Source organism: Microcebus murinus, chromosome 17, assembly GCF_040939455.1.
Source record: "Microcebus murinus isolate Inina chromosome 17, M.murinus_Inina_mat1.0, whole genome shotgun sequence".
In the NCBI taxonomy this organism is placed as follows: domain Eukaryota; kingdom Metazoa; phylum Chordata; class Mammalia; order Primates; family Cheirogaleidae; genus Microcebus; species Microcebus murinus.
In genome coordinates this window covers 49,559,830-49,572,313 of record NC_134120.1, presented here as the reverse complement: position 1 = coordinate 49,572,313, position 12,484 = coordinate 49,559,830, and positions in this window count along the sequence as shown.

The window sequence follows — 12,484 nt, the reverse complement described above, 5'->3', positions numbered from 1 at the left end:
CACCCACTGCTCCTGCTGGGATCTGAGAGCCCTCCCCTTCTTCCATCCAAGTAAATCTTATTGTAGCTTCTATTCCCATCTTCTACCCTATCTAGGTCTTCTCCCATGTCATGTTGACCTGCCCTGAAACTTCACAAACACCAAATATAAACTGTCCTTTCCCTAAAAATTATTTGTATGGAGAGCAATTGGTATAAATTGGGCCTAAATTTTAAATTGGAGGGAATATTGGAACGAATTATGAGAGCTATAAGGATACTAGTGAAAAACTTTCAAATTGCTTAAATAGACATTTTGGCGACAGCATTACAAGTTACACAAAAGAAGTCTGTCCGTGCAATTCAGGAGATCTACCCACAAGTTTAAAGGGAACAAAGAACCATGGTAATGACACCATGAGGATGCAGCCATGGGAATCCACACTAAAGGAAGCTCTAGACTTTGCTACCCCAAGTTGCTCCATGCACCAGCAATACCAGCCTCACCGAGGAGCTTGCCAGAAATGAAGCATCTCAGACCCCACTCCACATCTGCTTACTAAAACAGAATCTACTTGTTAACATGATCCCCAGGTGATTTGTGTGTACTTGAAAGTTTGAGAAGCACCACTTTATTGGAGAAGATGCCCAATTTCCCCAACAAATAAAATACAAGAGAAAAAAGAACATACAAATTAAAAAGGACTATGAGATCTATCAACAAGATGTGATGTGTGGACTTTGTTAGGTCCTGATTTGAATAAGCCAGTTGTAAAGAAGAGGCAATGGGGGAAATTTGAACACCAAATATTATTACGTGATGATACTGAGAAGTCACTGTCAATTTCTTAACATCAATTAATGGTATCATGGTTATTTAAAAAGGAGGCGCCTTGACTTTTAGAGATATCTGCTTTAGTGTGTATGGACAAAATGATATCATGTCAGTGATTTGCATCTAAGGAATCCAGTGGTTCATATAAAAGGAGTGAGGAATAGGATGGAAGAAAACTGGGAGGGGCTTATAGATGAAACAAGATTGGCCATGCATTGATTGTTTTTGAAGCTAGGTGATGCCTACATGGGGGTTCATTATATTATTTTGTCTTGGCAATGCAATCCTAGCACAAACTATCTGGAGCAAGGTCAAATTTCACACTTTGAAGGCACAGCCCCCCTACAAGACTTCTCTTCCTTCAGATACCAGATGTAAGCTCCAGAGCTCTTGAGCCACCTCTGCTTCTGACCAACTGACTACAAATTCAGGGATTCCCACTACCCCCTCAGGTCTGAACTCACCAGAGTGACTCACAGAACTCAGGAAAGCACTATACTTAGGATTACAGTTTTGTTATAAAGGATACAAGTCAGGAGAAGTCAAATGAAGAGGTGCATAGAGCAAAGTCTGGGAGGATCTCAAACTCAAACCTTCCGTGTGCTCAGGACCTGTCACCTTTCTGGCACATCCAAGTATGATTACCACCCTGCAAGTTTCCCCTTGCTTCCATGTCCAGTGTTTTTATTGGGGTTTTGTTATTTAGGCATGATTGGTTGAATTATTGGCCATGTGATTGAACTTAATCTCCAGCCCCTCTTGCTCCTGGGAGGTCAGAGATCAGGCTGATATCATGTGGCTCAAAGCCTCAACCCTTTAATCACGTGGCTGGCTTTTCTAGCAAGCTCAGCCCCTATCCTGAGTGACATCATTAGCATAAACTCAGATATAATCTGAGGAAATTATTTTATAGAAATTTGGCCTTCTGCAATTTTTGGAATTGATTCAGTTTGTAGTCATCTCATCTGATACTGGAGCTTGAAGTCCAAAGGGTGGAGAATTGGGAAGGGAAAACAAATGTAAAGTAGGGAAGATCAAGAATAGGCTGGAACCCACAGCATGAACTGTCAGCCAGGAGGACAGATTAAAACTCATGTCAGTTGACATTGCCTCTGGTGTTGACAGTGGAAGCCATCCTCATGGAACTAAACCCACACCCCAAGCCCAGGAGTCAGGAAAGTTGTGGGCGGATCCAGGGGAAGGTAGAGCAGGCCCAGCTTCTACTTCATGCCAATGAGGTGAGTCAGTAGATCAGTAACAATGTGTGTGAGCTACAAAACAGCTGCTGCTTTCCACCTGCCTTCCAAATCTCACAAGAATCTCCCTTGTGACCCACCATAACCAGAAGCACACAAGAAATGAACTATGTGAGAAATGTAGTTCAGCATACCCAAGTCAATATATTACAAGGCCACCACACCACACCTAATAAAAAGTAAACATCTGTCAATTGATCAATCAATCAATCAGTGCTGGGAAGTATTTGTTTAAGGGCCAAGCTTATTTCCCAAAGAAAACTGAGACATACATGGCAAACCCCACCCACCACTGGAAGTATGTTTGCCTTACCACCCATCATTTCTCCTCCCATCTAGATTAAGAAGAGAGATTCTTCCTTCACCTGATCTAGACTCCATCCTTTCATGCTCTCCCAAGAATCATGCTTCATCAATTCTATGTCTCTGGCTTAAAAATCTTCCATTTCAACTCTGTCTTTAGCTTATATTTAAGAAATCTTCTCATGATTCTGTAAATCCATATAGCAAATAACCTGTTGGGAACCGAGGCCTTTGAAGTTCTCAACCCAGAAATACCCTGAGCAGAAAATACCCTGAGTTGCCAAAAAGTGCTTAACGACCGTTCCGGAAAAAACTGCCAGATACTCCAGGCTTGCTGCCTGAGGCTGTTTGTAATTGATCAACCCTAACCCCCCCCCTCCCTACTTCATTGTTTCTGTATGCTTATAAAACCAACAAAGGATCTAAGTAAAGCAGACCTTGACAACCCTTTGCTTGGTCTAGTTCCTTTCTCTCGCCCATCTCTTTCAGGCAAGGTCCCTCTTGACCCCCGAGAGTAACAGAAGGTCCTGCAGGTCGGGACAAGTGGCGCCAACGTGGGGCCCGAGGTACGGACCTTTGTCGGGTGTCGCCGAGGAGCGGAGCGCTCTTCAGCCGAAGGAAACCCTACAGAGACCTTCGTTCTGCCACTCACAGAGTCCACGGAGTAAATTTTTACATTGTCATCCCATTGAGATGGGCCATTCATTGTCTAAAGAGGCCGTTTTTATCAAGGATCTCAAGGCCTCACTCAGAGAGAGAGGAATTAGAGTTAAGAAAAAGGATCTAGTAAAGTTTTTTGTGTTCATTGATCGTGCTTGTCCTTGGTTTATTGTTGGTGGACCTGAGATTCACCCACGCAAATGACAGAAGGTAGGCAGAGAGTTAAACAATTTACTTCTGAATCAAGGCCCAGATGCCGTCCCTGTATCCGTTTTGTCGTACTGGGGACTAATCAGAGATATTGTTGAGGGAGAAGATTCAGACCCCAATAAAAAGCAGCTGCTCTCAGTAGCAGAATTCTGCCTCCGACCCATGTCACGGTCTGCTTCGAGAACGTCTTTAGAGGCGACCAGAGAGTTGGCTTCTCCTAATGATCCTGAGAGACCAACATGCCCTTCCCCTTGCCCCTCAGTTTGTATTAATATGCCCCCTCAAGACCCCTCGGCTGAGCTCCAGACATCTAGGGACGAGCCCCCGATTAGTAGGCCAGACACCAAGACCCTCTACCCTCCCTTACCCGAGGGTACAGCCCCTCATGCATTTAATTACCCGGTGTTCAAGAAACAACCCCTCCGAGAGTCCCTCGACCCCAAAGAAGAGGCAACCCTCGGAGAGGAAGCGGCCCGATATCACAATCCCTAATGGCCGCCTCCTTACGCGCCCCAGATTTGCGCACCTTCGTTAATGCCTCCCCTTACAATGCCCTTACTTTTGCGTGCCAAAAAAGACTTAAGTCAAAGGGTTACGCAATTAAAAGATGTCTTACAACTTCAAAAAGCGTTTGCCCAGCTTTCCAAAGACTTGTCCTCCCTCCAAGATACGCTTAAAGATTCGGTCTTCATTAGCCACCCACATCATGAGACCGCCCAATCATATGCCACCTTAAATAAGAAATCCTTAAAGTCCTCCCATAAAGCCCTAGCATTCCCGGTAGTTACCCGGTCTAATAGGCGAGGAGACCTTGCCGCCCCTTCTTCGAGCCAGTCCCCGCCCCAAGATTCAGATAATGAGGATACGGAAGGGAGGGAAAGGGAAAGCGAGAGCGATGACCTCCCAGAAGAAACAGACTCAGAGCCCACTGAATTTCGCAGACTAAAGTTCAAAACCTTAAAAGAACTGAATTCTGCTGTGAGGGCGTATGGGCCCAATGCACCCTTTACCTATTCCCTCCTGGAGGCAGCCTCAGGGGGCGGCTACCTGCTCCCCGGAGAATGGGTCAAACTAGTACAGGCGGTCCTTTCTCGAGGGAAGTTCCTCTCTTGGAAGGCCGACTTTCTCGACCACTGTCAGACCACGGCTGCTAATAATTTAAAAAAAACCCAATTCTAGGCCGGGTGTGGTGGCTCACGCCTGTAATCCTAGCACTTTGGGAGGCCGAGGCGGGTGGATTGCTCAAGGTCAGGAGTTCGAAACCAGCCTGAGCGAGACCCCGTCTCTACCAAAAATAGAAATAAATTAATTGACCAACTAAAAATATATATACAAAAAATTAGCCGGGCATGGTGGCGCATGCCTGTAGTCCCAGCTACTCGGGAGGCTGAGGCAGTAGGATCGCTGAGCCCCGGAGATTGAGGTTGCTGTGAGCCAGGCTGACGCCACGGCACTCACTCTAGCCTGGGCAACAAAGTGAGACTCTGTCTCAAAAAAAAAAACCAAAAACCCAATTCTGCATCTTAGACCCTTGAAAAGCTTAGCGGACAAGGGAAATTTGCCTCTGAACAGCGCCAAAGGAGACTCCCAATTGGACTTTTGTCTCAGACTGCCACAGCCGCCTCCGGCGCCTGGCGAACACTTCCCTCTACGGGATCTGTTCTTACTCCCCTGACAAAAATCACCCAGGGAGCTCAAGAGGGTTTTAGTGAATTTGTGGGCAGGCTTCTAGAGTCTGCTGAACGAACCCTCGGACACGAAGATGAGAATAATAGGCTTATTAAACAATTAGCCTATGAAAATGCCAACAGCACCTGTAGGGCCATCCTCAGGGGCAAACTCAAAAATAAAGACCTTAATGACATGATTAGAATGTGTAATGATGTTGACCCCTTCGCCCATAAGGTATCGCAGGCCGTGAAGCTTGCGGTTGGGGCCGCCATCCAAGGGACAGCGGCACAGAGGGACTGCTTTAAATGCGGTCAGCCAGGGCACTTTGCGAGGCAGTGCCCCTTAGCCGCCTCCTTTGCTACCCCTAACCTCAGTGAGCCGCCAGGCAGGCCAGCCCAGCCCCGCTCCTTCTGTCCTCGTTGTAGGAAGGGAAAGCATTGGGCCAATCAACGCTGCTCCAAGACTGATTACCTTGGAAACCCCTTGCCCCCCCTTTCGGGAAATGGCCTGAGGGGCCAGCCACGGGCCTCCGTCCTATTCAATTTCAGTCAGCCTCGGGGAACAGCCGACAAGAGAGTCCCCAGACTTTAGACTCCTCCGAGCAACCACAGGGAGCGCAGGAGTGGACTTGTGTGCCTCCTCCGACACAATATTAAGACCCGAGGATGGTGTTCAAATTTTGCCCACTGGCTCCTTTGGACCTCCCCTCCCCCCCCCCCCCGGCTAACATGTTCTTTTTTATTCTGGGCCGAGCCTCCTCCACTCTTGCAGGGCTCATAGTCCACCCCTCCATAGTAGTGACTTCACGGGAGAAATTAACATCTTAGCCAGTGCGCTTACAGGCCCTGTGTATGTCTCTAAGGGACAGTGCTTAGCTCAGGCGTTACCCTTGCCCCTTAATACATCCTTCCCAGCCATTGCCTCTAACCGAGGTGCTTCCTGCCCTGGTTCTTCTGATCTCTATTGGGTCCAAGCTATCACCAAAGAACAGCCCACCCTGCGGCTAAAATTAGATGGTAAACTTTTTGAAGGCCTTCTTGATTCAGGTGCCGATTCCACGGTTATTGCCCAAGACGCCTGGCCCGATTCATGGCCACTACAGCCCTCCCTTACGCACTTGCAAGGTATAGGACAGTCTAAAAATACTCTCCAGACCTCAAAAATTTTAACATGGGAAGACCCTGAGGGAAACAGGGGTACCACTCAACCCTTCGTAGTCCCAAGCCTACCTGTTAACTTATGGGGGCGTGATATCCTTGCACAAATGAATGTCATTATGTGCAGCCCCAATGAGGTTATAACCAGCCAAATGCTTAAATAGGGATTCCTCCCAGGATAGGGTTTAGGCAAAGAGGGTCAGGGACTAAGAGCACCCCTGACCACCCTCCCTAGGTCAGACAGATCAGGACTGGGGTTCGAAGAACATTTTTCGTAAGGGCCATTGATCCCCCTGCACTTCAGGCAGATAAAATCACTTGGAAAAGTGACTCACCTGTCTGGATCGATCAGTGGCCCCTCCCGTCTAACAAACTAGCTGCAGCTACAGCGTTAGTGTAGGAACAATTAGCTGCCGGACACATAGAGCCCTCTACTTCACCATGGAACACCCCCATTTTCGTCATCCAAAAAAGGACTGGCAAGTGGCGGCTGCTACAAGACTTACGGGCTGTTAACCAAACAATGGTTCCCATGGGGGCACTCCAGCCTGGTTTGCCTTTGCCTGTAGCTATCCCCAAAGGCTACTATAAGATAGTCATTGACCTAAAAGACTGCTTTTCTCCATACCCTTGCACCTGGATGACTGCAAATGCTTCGCATTCAGTCTCCCGGTAGTAAACTGTATAGGACCCTCTTCGCGCTTCCAATGGCGAGTATTGCCTCAAGGCATGGCCAACAGCCCCACCCTTTGCCAAAAATATGTGGCTCAGACAATTGATTCTTTTAGAATTCAACATCCTCAGCTATATATAATTCATTATATGGATGACATTCTCCTCGCAGGGGCCGACGAGGCAATCTTGCTTCAAGTTACCATGCAGGTTGTCTCGGCCTTACAAGCTCGAGGCCTCCGCTTGTCCACTGAAAAGATTCAGGTTTGCCCCCCTCACCTGTTTCTGGGCTTTGAATTGTTCCCCAATAAGGTCCTCTCCCAAAAGGTGCAAATCAGAAAAGACTCTCTTCAATGCCTTAATGATTTTCAGCGCCTTCTGGGCGACATTAATTGGCTTCGCCCATATTTAAAACTCACCACAGGACAGTTAAAACCCCTATTTGACATCCTGCAGGGAGATGCCAATCCAACCTCTCCCCGCTCCCTAACTAAAGAAGGGCAGCAAGCGCTTAATTTAGTCAAGCAGGCCATAAATGCCCAGGCCATTGGCTACTTCTCCCCCAATTCCCCCTTGTATTTCATTGTCCTCCCTACCCCCTTTTCGCCCACGGGACTCTTTTGGCAGGGCAAGCCTCTCTTTTGGGTTCACCTGTTGGCTTCCCCCCCTAAAGTCCTTCCCACCTACCCTTACTTAGTAGCTAAGATTATTCGCTTGGAGCGAGAAAACTCCCTTAAGCTCTTTGGAAAGGATCCAGATATCATAATACTCCCTTACAATGCTTCTCAAATTCAGTGGCTAATACAAAATGATGATGACTGGGCAGTTAACTGTACGTCTTTCCAGGGCAAACTAGATAATCATTACCCCCCTGATAAACTGATTCAGTTCCTCTATTGGACACCTGTAATATTTCCCAAAAAAACAAGAGTCTCCCCCATTCCAGGAGCTGTCTTAGTCTTTACCGACGGCTCCTCCTCAGGCACCATGGCCTATAGCATTAATGGTCAGGTTCGCAGTTTTCCCACCGGGTTCTCCTCTGCTCAACTCCTTGAGTTAGCAGCCTTAGTCGCAGTCTTCAAAAACGTAGATCAGTCGCCATTTAACTTGTATACTGATAGTTCTTATGTTGTTCATGCTGTCACCACCTTAGAAACTGTGCCTCATATTCGGCCCTCCAACAATACCACTCAAATGTTCCAGCAACTACAAGGACTCATTCACTCCCGTTCTGCACCCTTTTTTATAGGCCATATTCGCGCCCACACTGGCCTTCCTGGACCTCTAGTAGCTGGAAATAATCTTGTTGATCAGGCGACTCGCGTTGCAGGCGCTGTTCACACTATCACTGTTGATCCTGTTTGCGCTGCACGCCAAGCTCATAATTTACACCACCTCAATGCCCATACCCTCAGACTTAAATTCTCTATTACTAGAGAACAAGCCAGAGAAATCATCCACCAATGCAGGGCCTGTTTTACCCTTCTCCCTGAGCCACACCTAGGAGTCAACCCTCGAGGCCTGATCCCTGGGGAGCTCTGGCAAATGGATGTACATGTCTCTACAGACACTTGTAGTGGATTTATCTTTGCTTCCCTACAAACAGGTGAAGCCACCCGCCATGTTATTAGTCATGTTATAGCCTGTCTCACCTCCCTCCCTCAGCCTAAAGTTATTAAGACTGACAATGGCCCGGGATATGTCAGCTCCAACTTCAAAAGCTTTTGTGCTCAGCTAGGCATTAAGCATGTTACAGGCATTCCATACAACCCTCAGGGCCAAGGTATTGTAGAGAGAGCTCATCAGACGTTAAAAAATACGCTCTCCAAACTACAATTGGGAGGAGGAATTTTGTACCCTTTGACAGGTAATTCCAAAACCCTGTTTAATCACACCCTGTTCATTTTAAATTTTCTCACCTTTGACACCGCCGGTAAAACAGCTGCCGACCGCCTTTGGCACCCATCCACCACAGATACTTACGCACAGGCCTTATGGAAGGAGCCGCTTACAGGCAAATGGCTGGGGCCTGACCCTGTCCTCATATGGGGAAAAGGACATGCCTGCATTTACGATACCCAGACAGGAAACGCCAGATGGCTACCAGAGAGAGCGATTAAGTTATATAACCCACCCAGGGAATCCCCTGAGAAGAATTCTGAATTCTGTTCTCTTCCAGAAATACAATGACTCCCCGAGAGAAGGCGCTGCCCCTCCTGTGCCTGGTTCTGGTCACGATCGAGAGCACCACCGCAGCTAACATCCATCAGGTCTACAATTATACGTGGCAGGTAGACGCAGCCACACAAAAATCGGTCTCCATGTTTTACCAACGTCTAGAACAAAGAGGCTCCAGAGAAGACCTCCATGAAGAGTCTCCCAACACACCCACTGAAGGTCTAAATTTCTCAGACCTTGCCTCAGACATGGAACGCAGTTGGTTCCAAAAGCTGTGGAGACGCCCGTGACGGGATTATCTCGATGCCGTGTACCAGATGCACACCCCGCCAGCAGTGAGGTAACTCCATGACGGGAATATTGTAGGTCCATGCCCGGGGGCACACTTCATAATCAGAAGTGCCGGAGCTGGATGCCACCTACATAGCCTAAGACAGAGGCCTCACCTTCACATTGATCACCCGATCTTATATTTGGGGTGCTGGTCGCGGAAGCCCATCGAGTAGCCTAAGACAGGCTCTCCACCAACCTGTATAAATCTCCCTCATATTAATAAAGAGAGGGAGAGATGTTGGGAACCGAGGCCTTTGAAGTTCTCAACCCAGAAATACCCTGAGCAGAAAATACCCTGAGTTGCCAAAAAGTGCTTAACGACCATTCCGGAAAAAACTGCAAGATATGCCATGCTTGCTGCCTGAGGCTGTTTGTAATTGATCAACCCTAACCCCCCCCCCCTGCCCCTCCCTACTTCATTGTTTCTGTATGCTTATAAAACCAACAAAGGATCCAAGTAAAGCAGACCTTGACAACCCTTTGCTTGGTCTCGTTCCTTTCTCTCGCCCATCTCTTTCAGGCAAGGTCCCCCTTGACCCCCGAGAGTAACAGAAGGTCCCGAGGGTCGGGACAATAACCTTTCTTTCTCTTTCCATTACAGCCAAGTTTTGAAAATGAAAAATCTATTCATACTATTGTTACTTCTGGAATATGAATTTTCTGTAGTATTTGAGAATATTTAAGTTTTCTATAAATAATAAGAGAAATAAACAAGCAGAACAAAAAGTGAGACTCATAAAACATATTTGAAGCATGATAGCAAATATGTTAAGTTAGAAATCTTGTAAGTTAAACACAAATAGCATAAAGAGAGTATCTGATAAACAGAGATAAAATGAATAAAACCAATGAGAGTGGTACTTGTAGATAGAAAAGAATTGGAGGACCAAATAAACCTAAAATATTAATCAAGCATGAATCATGCATCCTCCAGAATGATGGCTATGTCATCCTTATATCAGCTACTGAATGGTGACAGCTATTCTTGCCCCATATGACCTCTATGCAAGACCTGCAGATAAATCCACAGGTCCTCAGCAGTTTATTGGTGAGTTTCAGTTGTGCACAGGCTACTTTCCCTCCATCTCTTTCAAAAAGCAAGCATTTGTTGGCTCCATGCACCTTCAGTCTACTGAGTCCCCTTGCTCTCCTTCAGCTCTAGTCCCTACATCAGATCATAGCATCAGCAGGGAATTCTGATGAGAGAGAGAGAGAGAGAGAGATGAACAGGTGTAACACAGGATTTACTTCGTACGGCTTTTCCACCCAACTTGCTTCCTATCCTCAGTGTAATTACCTACACATATCATTCCTCTTGCTTCTTGATTTGTGTTTTAAATTGATTCAATAGACCTTGTAATTCAAGCATCTTAATTTTATCTCACTCTGTATATTTTGTGAACTCAAAGGTAGCCTGCCTCATAGTGTACTTGGAGCTAAGATGACCAACTTACCCTGGTTTGCCTGGGACTTTCCCAGTCTTACAACTTTAAGTCTGGTATCCTGAGAATCCACTCTGTTCTGGACATACAGGAACAGTTGGTCACCCTACTTAGAGGTAACCATTACAACAAGTTCATTTCCCATGGAAACAATCTCCTTCTTCTTCAATTATTGTAATCTGGTTTCTAGTAACACAATTTGCTATGATTTGATTGTGTTCCCAAAATATTGTGTGTTGAAAATTTAATCCCCAATGCAACCGTGTTGAAAAGTAGGACCTTTAAGAGGTGATTAGATAATGAGGGCTCTGCCCTCATGAATGGACTAATGCCATCATCACAGGAGTGGGTTCCTGATAAAAGCATGAGTTCAGCTCCGTTCCCGTTTCTCTCACACATGGGTTCTCTTGCTCTTCAGTCTTCCTCCATAGGATGATGCAGCAAGAAGGCCTATGCTAGATTTGGACTCCTCAATCTTGGACTTCCCAGCCTCCAGAACTGTAAGAAATAAATATTTGCTCTTTATACATTACAAAGGCTCAGGTATTCTGTTGTAGCAGCACAAAAAGGATTAAGCCACCATTCTACCAAAAATGTTCTCACCAAGATCACCAGTTACTTCCATATCGTGAAATCAAACGGACATATTTTATTTCACTGAAGCAATGGACATTTTTAAAATCACATTTTCTTTCTTGACACCCTTTTCTCTTAGCTTCCACTACATCTCTTGCATTATCTAGATGCTTTCTGGATTTAAGTGGACCAGATGGACATCAAGCAGCTGTAATTCAAACAAATTCAAAACTGAATTCATCATCTTCTCCCCCAAAACTTTCTTCTTGAACTCTCTTTCTCCACTATACTTCCACTCACCCAGCTGCTTAAGCCAGAAAGTGAGTGATCCTAGACTCCTCCCCAATCCCAGGTGTGTGTTCCATGTTTGTTCCCTTAGGGCTCCTAGAACACTCGCCAGCGGTTGCAACTGTCCCACAAAATCAGGCTACTATGGCATCTTCTTGCACCTTCTCCCTTCACATTCTTCATCCTACCTGACCTCATCTCCTTCCTCCCTTCTCCTGGATTAGTTTGAATTTGAATTATTTGGTACTGGCTTCAGACTACTTACCTAGGTTTTTTTTTCTTTTTTCTTTTTTTTTTTTTTTTTTTTTTTTTTTTTTTTTTTTTTTTTTTTTTTTGAGACAGAGTCTCAGTTTTGTTGCCCAGGCTAGAGTGAGTGCCGTGGCGTCAGCCTAGCTCACAGCAACCTCAAACTCCTGGGCTCAAGCAATCCTCCTGCCTCAGCCTCCCAAGTAGCTGGGACTACAGGCATGCACCACCATGCCCGGCTAATTTTTTGTATATATACTTTTAGTTGGTCAATTAATTTCTTTCTATTTTTAGTAGAGACGGGGGTCTCGCTCAGGCTGGTTTCGAACTCCTGACCTCGAGCAATCCGCCCGCCTCGGCCTCCCAGAGTGCTAGGATTACAGGCGTGAGCCACCGCGCCCGGCCTCTTTTTTCTTTTTATGAAATCTTGCTCTGTCACCCTGGGTAGAGTACAGTGGCATCATCATAGCTAACTACAGCCTCAAATTCCTGGGCTCAAGTGATCCTCCTACCTCAGCTTTCCAAGTAGCTGGGACTACAAGCTTTAGCCACAACATCCTGATAATTTTTCTACTTTTAGTAGAGAGGGAGTCTTGCTCTTGCTCAGGCTGGTCTCAAACTCCTGTCCTCAAGCAATTCTCCTGCCTCAGCCTTCCAGAGTGCTAGGATTACAGGCATG